The 12,402-nt window shown below is 29.0% G+C and overlaps 1 protein-coding gene across 10 annotated transcripts in view; it reads right to left on the bottom strand.

Moving 5' to 3' along the window:
* Positions 1-11,677, bottom strand: part of LOC143228922 (uncharacterized) — a 66,838-nt gene extending 55,161 nt beyond the window's left edge. For 5 of the 10 annotated variants that reach the window (XM_076460383.1, XM_076460389.1, XM_076460387.1 and 2 more), the window contains exon 1: positions 11,538-11,677. The gene's annotated coding sequence lies outside the window, so the exon portion shown is untranslated. Of the gene's footprint in view, positions 1-2,215; positions 2,333-10,228; positions 10,363-11,537 lie in introns of all 10 variants that reach the window. The other 5 variants (XM_076460388.1, XM_076460392.1, XM_076460384.1 and 2 more) reach the window with 4 other exon arrangements.
* Between the last annotated feature and the right edge of the window lie 725 nt (positions 11,678-12,402).

Genomic DNA, 12,402 nt, shown 5'->3' with positions numbered 1-12,402 from the left:
ATACTATAGGAATTTAATACAATATGACTTTAATCAAAATGTTATTAACCTGTTCAGTGCCATAGATGAGATAAGTCGTCCAAGCTGATCAGTAACACAGTGCCACGGACTTCATTCTCAATAATACCTAACTTTCAACGCCAGATGTCAGCACCATACATGTATTTTAACTACTTACAAATTGTTTCACTTTCGATCCAAAATGGCATCATGAAAAAATTTACAAAATGAAGAAGCATTAGAGTTGTATTGTAGCAGCTGAAATACTTGGCAGTCAACAGGTTAATATGCTTTAAATAATAGAATAAAAACTACAACCAATAAAATGAGGCATTCTAATCTTTATAAGTAAAAACATAAGAAAACTATATGTAATCACCTATACTCATTACCAGGTTGATTTTTACTTTAGGTTGGTAGTTTGCTCTGATCTGAAGTTAGTGTTACTTATCAAAAAATTATTTTAACAAATCTATAAATCTTGTGAAACTAAACTAAAAATTACAGTGGAAATAAGCCCAAAACATAAACAGCATTAATAACAGGTACAAAATAATCCATGATGCCTACAATACCAAATTTTTGAAGCCTTAAAAAGATAAAGCTGCTGTTTCACAAAAACAAAAAAAGTTTACACTAGCATTTTGTAAAATCTTGTTAAAATCAAAAACGTAACATGATTTTAGACTGTAATGAAATGATCTTATTTTGTTTATAAGCAAGTACAAAATCTATGATCGTTCATCAATAACTCACTATCATCATATAAAGTTTTGTGTGAATAAATATAAAAGATTTAGTATGTGTGTTTTTTTAATATAGCAAAGCCATATCAGGCTATCTGCGGTGTCCACTGAGGAGAATCAAACCCTTGATTATAGCATTCTAAATCCATAACTTAGAACTGTCCAACCAGAGGATAATTTGGCAAGAAAATTCTGAATCTTATGTTAAATTCATCATATTACAAGGTAGGGTCTTTAAATATCCTCTTAAAATCTTATTATGCTCATAAGAAAACTTACACAATTTTATATACAAATAATGTGGTGTAGCAGTAGAGTTTTAATAAAGCTGTATGACAACCCAAATACAGTGAAGAGAATCTAATATACTTTTCACCAGTCTCTATAACCTTGTAAGTGTCTACATTTTTCTATGGCTATGTATTTCCATGTATTCTTAAAGATTATTTATGACTTGTTCTTTTCTCTACCACAGAATTATTGTATAGGATTTCCCAGTAAAGGCAACAAGTTTTTGTTTCATCTTGCACATATTTCAAAAATTACTTAGAAGACAGAGCTTTAAAGTTTTAAAAGTCTGATTATTTGATTAACAGCAAATCCTTAAAATTATATAAACACTGAAAACTATTTGCATATTAAAATTAATTATAAATATACTGAACATTTTAAACTCATTTTTGAAATTTAATTACAACAAAAATCACTATGCCTTGGTTGTGACAATGAAATTTCTATAGAAACCAACTTCAATGCAAGAAAATTTCCATATGAATCTGCTAAATTAACATTATAATTTTATAAACTTGGTCGTAACAAAAAATACTGCAAGACCTTAACTTAATCCCAGTATGAGTCATTATTCTAGTGACAGTGATGTCAAGTTTCAGCACACAGCATATATAGTTTTACAGATAGACAAGATAACATGCACCTGTACTACAGTAAGTTGGGTGGGAAATATACACAAAGCCATATCAATAATCAGGGTACCACAGATTTTTGTTGACTTTTAATCAACTAAAATATTCTGATTTCAAAAACCATTTTTTCACATTAAATAAATACAGGCTTACAGATGCATTACTGTTAAACTTATTGGTTAACAATATGACCTACAATCCTACCTAGCCAAGTTTCTATGCATGGCTTATATGTGTGAATACAAGGTAAACATATCAAGTTTAACTTACGGACATGATAAGTCCTCCTTCCATAAACATTATTCTAAACTTAAACTACTACTTCCTTCTTTCTAAACACTACTAACACAGAAACATTTCAATTTCTATTTTCTTTTTTTAGTTTTAATCCTGGAACAGTAGCATTATGAGGAAATAGGTGTTCAGATAGGATACAAAGCATTCATGCTAAACAGGTCAATGTCATTAAATATAAGCATGTATTGTTATACAGATACATATAGTCTGAATATTAAACAAATACTTAGTAAAACAGTGCAATGTTACCTTACAAATATACTTTATGATCACATACTGAGTCAACCCTTTCAGACACCCTCTACTTTTATTCATTATATCCAAAGACAGTTTTGTTCACTCCACTACACTGCACTTTAAACTTACCTACAAGAAAAAAAGTTTTTATAAGTGCAACTAATAAAAGGGATATTGTTTTTTACAACAATAGAACTTTTAATTACAAGTGTTACTTATTAGAAACCTAACCATATTCTTAAAGATACTTAAACAAAAGGACATATAATTTGAAATAGAAAAACAAAGTCACATGTTACATTTTTTTACTTCTTTTTGGTTATGATCTGTATAAATTTATAATACGCAGTGTGCTTAAGTGACCTCCAAACCTGGTATAAGTACTGAGCCATCTAATTATTCCCATAAGTGCAATTGAGAAAAGTTCTTAAACAATGTGTTTGTAATGTAACTTATAATTTAACATGTACATTTACTAGCACAGTAACTCATTTTCTTAGAACAGTTCTCTTCTTGAACTGTGTAGTTAAAAGTGTTATGTGCACAAATAAGATCATGATCTGTAGCTTAAACACATGGATGCACAATTTAAAACCAGTATTTACCATATAAATATTGAATATACATAAAACATTGCATCAGTAGTGTACACATTTGTGATAACAGTACATTAACTATATATATTTGTGATAAATTACATATTAATTCCAAAAAACAATCAATACACGAAAATTCTAGATCAAAATCCACAATATCTCAAGCATAGTATTTGTTTGATATTTGTAATCATTTACAAATGTATATCATAAACCAACTCTGTAAATGAAATCCTAATATCAGAAACAAAATCAAACTTTCTCTGTGTGATAAACAACACAACGCCATACGTCAAAATCATATTACCGAACTTGCAAGGCACCCTCACCTTTAATTGTAACCATCTGTATGAAAATTTGATTTTTTTTCTTCTCAAGTGCTAGATACAAGTGCATTTCTACCAATGAATAACAGTATTCATTCTCTATCAGATGTTCTCAAGCAACTGATAATGCTAGAACTGTATGCTTTAAAGCAGTTGTGCAGAATTCTACACCTGTCTTTTACCATACTTGTACGATGAGCCTGATGGAGCAACAGAGGAATTACATTGTATTACTATGCATGTTACTCATATTCTTAACGCTATTAGAACATGCTTCTTAACTGAAATCTCACATATTTGAACATGTGAAATAAAACTGTTTCCCTCCAAAAATAGTACTCACAATTGTGTCTGAAAAATCACTAAATCCAAGAAGACCTGTGCAATCAGTGAACTATCTAACAGATTTATCATTAGGTTTATTAATTAATTAGACACAACTTAACACTATTTTCATATGAGACTAAACTTGCCATTTTCAACTTGTTTGAAATTTTTCTTAAGACATTTTTGAACCACCGCCTGTTTAATACAAGACATTTTTGGACACTATCATCTGGGATTAATTTATTTTTTTAACCTTACTGTTGTATTTCTAAATGTATTGTGTATACAATGTAGTGCAAAACCTCTGAGAAGCTGAAAACACAAGTAATACCATTCCATGGATTTCTCCTTATAAATTTTCACAAGATTAATAAATTGAAATAAAAAAAAACTATCCTTGGATTTCATATAGTAAAACTAATAAAGATTCTAATCACAGCATTTAAGTTCATGGAGAATAAAATCATGCTAGTCCTAGAAAACCAAAGACAGTATAACATTTATTGTGTGGAAAGAAAACTTGTAATGATACTAAACGATGACCTCTTTGCAGAAATTTGAATGATTCATAGGATGGAAACTGAAGTATTATAAAAAACACTAAAATCTTGGTAATATGAACTATCTCATAATATTTTTATAACTATTATTAGTATGAAAAACAAACAAAATTATACTAACACTTCAAACTCATATATAAAAAAACGTTGCAACTTATTATAGGTGAAAGTTTCGAAGTAACACATTAACAAGTAAATTTACAAAACAGATAAACGTTTATTTTTGTATTAGTCAGTTAAAACTAGTAACTTATTTTTGTGAAAAATGAGCAATATTTAATAACAATAACTTTAACAGTTAATTTGAAATGTCTGTTCATTAATACCAAATACTTAGATGTTGTCTTTATATAAACAAAGGTACAATATAAAAGTGTAACAAGTTAAAAACTGCAGCAGTAGTACAAAAAATTACACACAAACATTTCAGAGCTTACAAACGATATTCAACTATCAACAGATTCCTAAAATAACATATCAACTGGAGGGAAAAAAACAACCCTGTAAGCTATCATGGTAATATATCAAAACAACTTTACACTATTTCTACTACTAAAACCAAGCAAGTTTTAACTTAGAAGAAACAAAGTTAAAGTGTTATTCTCAAATACAGAGTTGTTAACAACTTCTCACAACTTTATCTTTTATGGTCTAATGTGACCTATATTCTCCATGTATTGTATATACCTATGTGACCTATTTTGTGTAACCTAAGGACACTGTTTGACTTAAAACTCCAAATGTGTGCTTGTTGTTCTTATGAACTTGGGTTAGACATATGCTCTATCACTTGTACATCTATTTATTAGTAGCATGTTTGTAATAGCTATGATTTTTAAAGTACATTTTAATTATAAGTTAATTTCTTTCAGTTCTTAGAAAAACATTTATTGCTTCAGTGATAGAATTTTAGAATTTTTTAATAACAAAGCTAATGTTCAATAGCTTGAATAATTGCATTCTATCACTCCTTGCATTTACAAAACCATAATTATAAGCTCTTCCCAAACAAGGTATCAAGCCTGTGTTACAATCTTCACGAATATCAAACTACTGTGCCATAATGCATTTGTTGCATAGTAAATCATTCACATTGCTTAAATATGTACTAAAATGGAGACTAAACTTGTTTAAATATGCCTTGGTTTATTTTCACAGTTGTAGCTTTCATATGATAACACACAAATGCTTCAAAATAACTGCTAATAAACTTCTGGTAAAAATGGCATTGAAAAACTGGATAAATATTTCATTGTGTAAAAAACATAAACATGTAATTTTGATGTTAATTTGCTAAGAGGGATGAAACAAAACCATCTTTTCCCATTTTGCCCCTTTATGGATTCCATTATCCCTGGAGCCATTACTAGGGATGTTGTTTTTCCTTCATTCATATATCATTATATTTAGAAGCCACAAGATCTGTATTAACTCAAAACTGGGAGGGGAGGGATTGTGAGGACTTGAATGGGTATCAAGAACTACAAATACAGAAACAGATCTGAGTCATTAACTTAGGTGTTCCCCAACCGAAGGTCTCATACGCTAATACTAAGTATAAATTTAATAGTAATCCACATAATAACATGGACTAAGAAAGACATTAGAGTGACCTCTATACTAGAATGGAAAATTGATTAAATTCATTAAAATATAAATGTTAAAAAGAAGTGGATAACATAACATGGAGAAACCCTTAACCTTAAAGATCTATAAAAAGAATTCCCATCAACAATTGTGGAGACTGGCACATAACAGTAGTTTAAGAAAGGAAATTGATGATTTTCTAAAAAATAAAGAGTGGGTTGATTTGTTTTTATTTTTCTTGTTTTTTTGGGGGGTGGGGGATGTGTCATTTAAGGACCAAATAGCAACTTACTGTATGTATGTAAGAAATGTAACCAACCAATGGTTCATATTTCATGTAAAATAAAACTCCAACTGGAGTTTCTTGTTTTTAATGGTTTAATCTGGCTAAGCTGACAAGAGCTGCTATGAATTGAAGAGCTTATTTACAACTGCCATGGTTTGGAGTTTGTTCCTTGCTATGCTTAATGATTATTATACATACATTATCCCAAAAATAAAGTTTGAATACCAATGTATAAAAAAAAAACAACTAAAATGCAAGTTAAACTACAAAAATGGAAATTTAAGTTACTGTTAAGTATGAAGCCACAGGAAAAAAAATTAAAATTATACACAGTGGTTAAAAACATCAAAAAACTTTTACATACAACATTTTATCACAAACTGCAAAAACAATATGTTGAGCTCCTTTATACACAAAAGCATTTTTATAAAGTTTGTGGCTTAACATTGGAGAAAAAGCATACTTTTTGTGCTTAAACCAATATAACTTAAGCTTTCATATTAGTCAATCTACTTAAGTCCCTCAAACTAAAGAGAAAAAAAAAAGGCAAATAAATGCTTCATAAAACTCCAGTTGTTTGTTTAAAGAAGGAGCCTACATTCTACAACTGTGAGGATCAAACAATAAAAACACGTTTCACTGAAACCTTTCTTTAGCTGCATACAAATAACAACTAGACTGTTATTAATGCTTCTGTTTATATTTATTCTGAAAGCAGATGAGTTGTAGATGTAAGGAAGATTATGAAATGTAGGGATCTGAAACTTGCATTACAAATCCTAGTCCAAGTTCTAAAACACATCACAAGTGACATTCCATGAAATACCACTACAGAAAAATTACAAGGTCCCTAAATTTTCCTGGATGGTTTTTATTATTTTGACATTTTAGTATTCTCAGCAAGAAAACCCTCTTGTAAAATTAGACAAAATTTTTTCACTACAATAAACTCATTTTGTAGTATTTTGCCAAATTTTTCATACAAAATTTTTAAGTTAATACTCTTAAACACGTACAGTAATCACTAGCTTGTTTATAATACTACTAATGTAGGTCTTAACTTTAACATCTGAAGACACTAACAAATGGCCATTCTTTTTTCATCATTAGCAAATTTCATACTACTAATAGCAACTATTTTCTGAAATTAACTGAAACTGTCATTATTGATTACTTCACATGATAGTTGTTGGTAAATACATATAGATATCTTATTTAAATGTATAACTTCTCTGCTTCATGTCTTTAAAAATCAACTCCTTTAGTTTATATGTATTTTAATTTTATCTATTTTACAAAAGTTTAGAGAGGCTTGATTTGGATCACATGCACCTAAATAAACAAAGTATACAGAATCCCACTGCTTTCAGCCACCCTTTACCAAAACAATTTTATTATTCAATGTTTAAATATCAAAATCTGAAAAAGTATTAAAGATGAGTTGGTCTAACATTTGTGTTAATCATGAACAAATTAAAAGAGTAATTTAGGAAAACACATTAGCAGTTCACATGATGTGTACTTTATAATCACGAACAGTGTGGTGACAGTGTAATATGATACAAATATGGTATCGTCAAGCCACGATATAACTGTATTGATACATCATCTGATATGATACAATCTTCATGAAATGTGGCAAGCTTTCAGTGAAGATTATAAATCTTTTTTATTAAAAAAAATCAAAATTCTTAACAAATTAGTTTTGCTAAAAATGGATGATTGAATAAAAATGATGAGTTGTGTATGTCTTAATTTCTTTTATAAAAACATTACATCCCAAATAACACAAATTAACAATAACAAAGATGTTAAAAACATTACATCCCAAATAACACAAGTTAACAATAACAAAGATGTTAAAAACATTACATCCCAAATAACACAAGTTAACAATAACAAAGATGTTAAAAACATTACATCCCAAATAACACAAGTTAACAATAACAAAGATGTTAAAAACATTACATCCCAAATAACACAAGTTAACAATAACAAAGATGTTAAAAACATTACATCCCAAATAACACAAGTTAACAATAACAAAGATGTTAACTTTTCTTATTTTACTTATGTCAGCTGCCATGTAAGTTCAACAAACCTAAGAATATGAAAAAACTAAGTGTGAAGTACTTACACAAAACAATGTTAGTAACACAGATAATAAATTACAGACAAGACTGTCAAACTTCACAACAAACAATTGGGAAAACTTTTGTATTCAGATACGTATTGCATCACAGTATCAATATCTAGACGTGTATCGTATCAACTACTACGATGAGATATGAACCCTTAATTACCATCCACTTAAACACCTCATCTCTAATGACCCTACTAGCAAAACTGTACTACAGAAGTTAGATGATGTTAAGAAGCTGTCTTGGGAATGAATCAAGTAAGTTGAAATTGTAGTTTTGCAATCAATATTTCCTAGTAATTTGCTTGAGTTTCATGCAGCTTAAACAGAGATTGGAAAATGAGTAAACGAAACATTCTTATTAATCATAATTTTCCTGTATGCTTGAAATATGACTAAAAAGGATGTAACACTGATACTTAACCAAATCTACAAAACTTTCACCTAAAATGTATTTTATCAAATTTTTCTAGTGTCTTCTAAGTTCTACTAGCAAAACTGCAATACTAACCATAAATTTGATATTCAGCCAACTTTACTTTTTATCCCTTAAGTGTTTATGATTTATTTAGCCCCAAAAAGTAATTTTACTAATAAAAACAAAACTAAATTATGTCTTTTACATGCTACAAATTACTGATAAATATTAAGAATTACCTAAATAAACCTTTTTACAATTATCCAGCTAATTTCTAAAATTCTTAAACCAACATCCAAATTTATGTATTTGAGTTTTAAAGTGAAGAGACAATATATAATTTATTACAGAAGCAAAATTATGTCTCACGGAATAAATCCACTGCCACAACTTTCAAAAATGTTGATTTTAGAGCTGGGTTATTTACTCAATTTATTGATGCAAACAATTCTCTAAAAGTACAGATTAGATCTATTAGTTTCATGTAAAATTACTAATTAATCAAAATTAAAATAATATTGATTGTCACAAAAATAATCAACTGACTAAAATTAATATGACTTAGTTTTCAATTATTACAACTGTCCAAGTAACAGAAGTATTACCATTACAATCTCTCATTAATGTTTTCATTTCAGATTGTTCAGCTTACTCAAATAATGTTGTGACTCACAAAAATAATTAATTAATTTAAATCAGTTTTTGATCATTCCAAATCCTTAAGTCTTGTGTAAAATGATCAATTGAATATAGTCAATTAATGAGCCTGTAGGAAAAATTGAGACATATCTTAGGGATTTGTTTCTCTCCCTTTAGTGACAGCAATTTTGAATAAGACTTATGAAAGATATTTCATTCCATAAAGAATTTTGAAATAGCATTAGGTTGAACTAGGTGTGATGATTGCTGTTGTTGACCATAATTAGAGATGAACTTTAATAAGAGTGATACATTTGATGCAGAATGTTTAACTGATATATATGGTACAATTAAAAAAGGTTACTTGTACCAAAAATAAATTTGAGAAATTACAAGAGGTTTCTTTTTTTCTCTTTGTTTACAAGTTCAGTTTTTTGTTTTATACCACACTTGTTACTTTACCTGCATTTGAAATTAATGTACATTCACTTCTGTGATTATTCAGATTTGATTACATTATGGATTTTAGCTTTTAATTCTAATACGTGGGACTACTTAAGTAACATTAGGAAGTGAAGCTCTAATAAAACTATGCTGCTTTGTTTTGCACAAGTTCCCTTACATACATCTCCAATCCCTATCTAGTAATTATGCATTCTCTCATGCAAAATTAAATGACCTGATAGTTTAAGAATTCTGAATTTAACCTCACACTGTAATTATAATAAAAAACAATTTGAAGAAAATTGAAATTACTTTTCAAAACTATTTCTTTCATTTTTTTTGACAGTTTAAATATAATTCATGTAAAATCTTTCAAATTATAAGATATATTTAATAATAACTCGGAAAGATAATTCAGCAAAGTTATTTCTGTCTGTAAAGATGACATTCAAATCTGTCAACTACAGTAGTAGATCTATATAAATTAATGAAATACTTTTTAAACTGTACCATTCATCAAATTATCTACAGTAGATGTCTCAGAAATTGTAATGAAAACACTTATCAACAAAGAGATTGCTATTTTTTGTTATTTTCTTAGAATTCAGAAAATAATATCAAAAAACCAAGAAAAAAACATGGAAAATTACAGTGTAGAATGTGTTGTTTAAACAAAATAAACTTTATTCATTACTTTAGTACCTAATATCCTAGTAATGTGGTATTTTGAAGTTGACATCTCTGTCTTATATTTAAGAGGGTCTACCACCACTTTTCCTTTTTTCTGAGGCAAGATGCAAGCACACAGCTAAAATATGAAATCACTATCAGACCTCCTGAGAAGTAAACAGAAAGTACAAGAATGTCAAAATAAGCATCTGCAACATTAGGCATCAAAGAGAAATGGGTAAACATTCAAAACATTTCCCAGTGTGCAAGATTTAAATTATTCTTGTTAAAAAATTAGAGCAAATAGAAAAGAGAGAGCTACAATGCATTTCTTTTATTTATTAAGCACACCAAGCATTAGCTGCTTGTTACAACTGACCATGACAACATTTTAAAGAAATTATATAAAAATGTGATGCATAATCTATGGTAGCAACAAACGGGCTGTACTAAACTGAAAAACAATTTAGGTCATCTTTACTTATTTTGTTATATTTACTAATGCTGGATTTACTTTTATCTTGTATGGCAGAAGGCTTTTGATAAATAAATGTTCCTGATGACAAGACATCCACTTGAAGTAAAAATGTTTTCTAAAAATGGCTAGTATTTGTATTAAAATTAATCAAAATACAGAAAAAATGTTTTGACTTTTTTAGGTTAACAAAGGTTAATCTATATTGTTGTGACATTTCTATATTCAAAACAGCTTTGTGCAGAAATTGTATCTTGTCTTACAAGCTGAAGATGCTATACTTTTTGTTTTTATTGTACTTAATATATGTGTGTGTTGTTAGTTTACCCCCCTCCCAATATACATACAGGTGGGTGTACAAATAGTTTCAGTAATTTTAAAACAACTTATATGTTGATATTGTATAACCAAAAAGGAACGTGAATATTTGATTTTGGTTTTCTAATACGGGTTTGTTTTTTAATATACTGAATACTAATCAACATTGTCCCATTAATAATGAATGGTAATTACGTCTCACAGTTACAACGTACACTTACAAATTAACTTTGATTGTGACTAAGTTAGAATAAAAAGAAGAGGATACTGATATGCCTTTGATACCAGTTTCCCAACATCTCTGTAACTTCGTTTATGCAAGTTTTGGTCTTTAAAAATTTTGTACTCCTTGTCCAACGAGTAAAACGCAAATCAGTAAAGTATAAGTTCTGGTACTAGTAGCATCAGTTGTATCAGAATGTGATTATATTACAATGTTATTAATCACAGTAAACTTTACCTAGTGGGTTAGTCTACTCATAGGCTTAAATTTATTAAACATTTAATAAAATATATAACCAATATCAAAAACAACAAATACGTATTCACCTGTTCATTCGTAAAAGTCGATAACCCACGAAAAAAAACAACCATTAGCAAGGAGATCTTGTTGTTATGAACACAGACAAGTACCTTACCAATTTTGTCTTACGATTGGACAAATCTACCTTGACGCCATGTTCATGTAAAAGTAAAATCTTTAGCTTCCGCTATCAACAAAAATTTTAGAGAGCCCTCTATCGAGCACATTCCGTGAAAGAGACAGAGAAAATATAAATAAAATATTCTAAGCTATGCCAATGACCTGGATTGCTTTATTGAATCTGGAAATGGGTTATTTTTTTACCTTCCAATCATAAACGTTTGTTCTGTAATATCTCTGATATAATATTAAAATTTACCTTTTATGCCTTTATTTGTGTTGATATTGTTTTTGTAAGAGTACGTTACCAAGTATTTCAAATCATGATCAAATTACAATGTGGTATTTTCAAGTGACTGATTTCCCGACACGTATTAGATAAACGAACCTGCAAACAACAGCAGATTTAGTTAATAAATAAGGAGAGTAGTCTGTGATAGATAACTTTAATGAGCTTCATTAATGTGACACAACAAGTGAGGAACGCTGTCAATAAATAAATAAAATATTTATTACAACAAATGAACATTAAACACAGTGTGCGTACTTATGTTAACGAAATGACAGTCCCTTCTTCTAGGCTGTGTTCAGCTTCACAGCTTTCTCTTACACAAAACATCTTGTTTATGAAATAATTCTTCTGATTATTCCTTAATAGAAACTAGTCAAACAAATTACGCCTAAATTTAGCAAGTAAACTTGCTAATATATTTCCAGTCGACAGTATCACCTCGTGCTCTTTGTTCCGTTATAGCATCGTTCGGCTGTCAC

This window comes from Tachypleus tridentatus, chromosome 10 (genome assembly GCF_004210375.1).
Source record: "Tachypleus tridentatus isolate NWPU-2018 chromosome 10, ASM421037v1, whole genome shotgun sequence".
Lineage (NCBI taxonomy): Eukaryota > Metazoa > Arthropoda > Merostomata > Xiphosura > Limulidae > Tachypleus > Tachypleus tridentatus.
This window is presented reverse-complemented; position numbering and strand designations above follow the sequence as displayed.